A 3,642-nucleotide genomic window follows, 5' to 3' on the forward strand; every position below is an offset into this window, starting at 1 on the left:
ATCAAGCATTATGTACTTTGCATAGTTGCATATACTATACTTTTATACAACTGGCCATGGTGTGTTTAAAAGAGCATTGCCACAAACACATGAGTAACATGCTGCCCTATGATGCCATAATGGCTATGATATCACTAGGTGATAAAAATTTTTCAGCTCCATTATAATCTTATAGGACCACGGCCATGTACATGGTCCATCATTGACCAAAAACATCATTATAAGGTACATGACTGTATGTCAAAACTTATTAAATTGTCCACTTTAATGTTAGACAGTTTTTTGTACCAATTATACCTCAATAAAGCTATGTAAAAAATGTTTGGCCTGATTACTAAGGAAGAAGAGGAATTGCACACCAAAGACACTGTAGTACCTAGGTAACATGCTCCAGAGGAGTCAGGAAAGACATCCTGAGGTGCTGTTTCAGGAAAGGCTGAGTATAAAACTACATAAGTACAGTGTTAATATGGGGGCACTTACTATGACATAGGGCTTAACACCTTTTCAAGTGCCCCAGGTAAAGGCTGTTATACACTACTGAAATGGCTTTTTAGAAGCTTGGAAGAAGAAATATCCCACATTAAATAGAGATTATGTCAGACTGTGGGGGAAGAAATCAAAAACACTTCAAGAGGTGTTTTAATCATGTTATAATCAATCTATAAGTTTTTAAAAAAAACTACACGGTAACTTCCTCCCTAAGTAGTTTCCATAGACACTTTGTATCAAGGTGATGAGAAATGTGTAGGTGAATAAATCACCAACATATTTTCACTAATAGTTTAATAGTAGTTATCTTCACTTGTCATCCCCCCACAATTCTTGGTTTTGATGCTTCTCTCATGTATATTCTTAGCATTTATATTTCATATATTATGTTTCAATTGACAATTAATTTACCTTTATTCCCGTGCTGTAGATTTCCATTTGGCTTGGTCGACATGTGTTTCAACTTGTGTCAAGTGTTCTTTACTGTTCTGCAAAAGGCTTAAAAACTAAAAACTAAAAACTACAGTTCTCATACTTCCTGCTGCTACGTTTTTGGATATGTCTTGGGTTGCTCCAGTTAGATGTACTTGTACAGGGACTTAAATTCAGACTGATAACGTGGGAAGATGAATGCTAGGCTGTGAGGCACCCATGGTGCGCATGGCTAGCAGTACAACTGGATCTGGAACCATACCTGCATTTCAGGTAAGGTGGTATAATCCTGGAGGCAGTGGCTGTTGCAGCAGCTCATAATCCCTCACTCCCTGCCTGTGGTAGATGTAGAAGCTCAATTAGCAAGGCAGTTTGGGATTACTTTTCTAGTAGTAAGTTCTGGAGTCTCAGTCCAGAGCCCTGCACTTTACCCATTTCAACAATTTCACAAGCACCCGTTTTATATGTTAAATGTCTTTCTGCTTAAATAGCTAAGTAGTCTGTGTTATCCATCTCATATCAAATGTTCCCATCCTGTTTATTTCATAACAGACTCAATAAATAGTTGTTAACCGATTCATAAATATATATCAAAGACATTATTTTTCTATTTTGAACCATTTCTTTACATGTTTTTGATATTCAATAAAGTTAGAAAAATATGAGAATAAATGTGATAGTTATACTTAAGGATAGCCAGAATAATTATTCTCATCATATACAGAAAACTCATAGACTTATTCTAAGGGAGATTATTAGGAGCTATGTTTTCATAAAGCTACTGACAGTAAATTGGTTATTTTACAAACAAATCTTAATATTTCTGCAAGAACTCATTTCTGTTCAAAGTTTAAATGCTATATTTTCTGTTGCATATGCATTGGAACATTTTAAATATTTGAATTGTAATGTTATTTAGTTTATTAGCTTTTGAAATTAAGCAATTTGTTATCTACACCATTTTTACTTGTTAATCTAAATATCCAAATCTATGAAAGATGGCAAACAAACTTCAATCAAGACAGGCATTAAATTAGTATTGGGCAAAGGGAAGAATGTTAGATATCACAGACAATGAACCTATGGAAGAAAAGTATTTACAAAAACCCCACAGATAGCACTGTTTCATTTAAGCTCCACTCCAATCCAATCTTGTGTTATTTCTCAGGCTAAGCGACAGCTGCTCAATCACAAGGCTGTGTAACCACAGGCATTGACCTTCAATCTCCTTAAGGTTAAGTATAAAAAGAATATTTGAGCAATAAACTAAGCTACTCAGGGAAACTGAGATAACATTAATTAAAAGGATTGAAATAGAGCAAGTTTTATTTGATGGGAAGTTTGGGCAGAAGATCATTTTCTGTGAGAGAGAGATAATTGAAGAAGACTGAACCAATGATTGGAAACTACTAGGTCTTAGAAGAGCATCAATTTCAGTGGACCTGATAGGAATTATTTTTCATTTTAACTCTGAACACAAACTTTGGCTATAAAGAAACTTTTCAAATGTGACACAAATGGAAAAATATCCAGTATTTAATATCTGTTTCTAATTCCAAAGGTATACAACGTCACTCATGTCCCTTGCAAATGCTTCACTGCTCCAACTTTTTAAAAATTGTTTGAAGTATTACATATGTCTCCTTCCTCCCAACCCCCCGATTGACAGCCCCCTGTCACTCCCTCCCCACAGGACAACCCCCACCATCCCAGTGTGTGTGTCCATTCGTTATGCTAATATGCATGCATACAAGTCCATTGGTTGATCTTTTAACGCATCTGCAACACCCCCGCCCCATGCCTTCTGTCTGATATTGGACTGTTCGGTGTTTCATATTCTCTGGATCTGTTTTAGTTTATGTTGTTCATTATATCCCACATATGAGTGAGATCATGTGATATTTATCTTTCTCCGACTGGTTTATTTTGCTTAGCATAATGCTCTCCAGCTCCATCCACACTGTTGTAAATGGTAAAAGTTCCTTCTTTTACTAGCGGTGTAGTATTCCATTGTGCAGGTGTATTACATTTTTTTAATCCATGCATCTGCTGATGCACACTTAGGCTGTTTCCAAATCTTAGCTATGGTAAATTGTGCTGCTATGAACATAGTGGTACATATATCCTTTGTGATTGGTGTGATTAGTTTCTCGGGATATATTCCTATAGAAGTGGGATTACTGGGTCAAATGCAAGTTCCATTTTTAACTTTTTAAGGAAACTCCATACTGTCTTCCACAGTGGCTGCACCCATTTGCATTCCCACCAGCAGTGCACTTTTTCTCCACATCCTTGCAAGCATTTGTTTGTTGATTTGTTGATGATAGCCAGTCTGACAGGTGTGAGATGGTATCTCATTGTTGTTTTGATTTGCATCTCTCGGATGATTAGTGACTTTGAGCATGTTTTCATATGTCTCTCAGCCTTCTGTATGTCCTCTTTCAAAAAGTGTCTGTTTAGGTACTTTGCCGATTTTTTTGATTGGATCATTTATCATCCTTTTATTAAGTTGTATGAGTTCTCTGTAAATTTTGGAAATTAAACCCTTATCTGAAATATTATTGTCAAATATGTTCTCCCATGTAGTGGGAATTCTTGTTGTTTTGTTGGTGGTTTCTTTTGCTGTGCAGATGCTTTTAATTGTGATGTAGTCCCATATGCTTATTTTCTCTTTAGTTTTCATTGCCCTAGGAGCTGTATCGGTGAAGAAATTGCTTC

Source organism: Myotis brandtii, unplaced genomic scaffold, assembly GCF_000412655.1.
Source record: "Myotis brandtii unplaced genomic scaffold, ASM41265v1 scaffold11, whole genome shotgun sequence".
In the NCBI taxonomy this organism is placed as follows: Eukaryota; Metazoa; Chordata; class Mammalia; order Chiroptera; family Vespertilionidae; genus Myotis; species Myotis brandtii.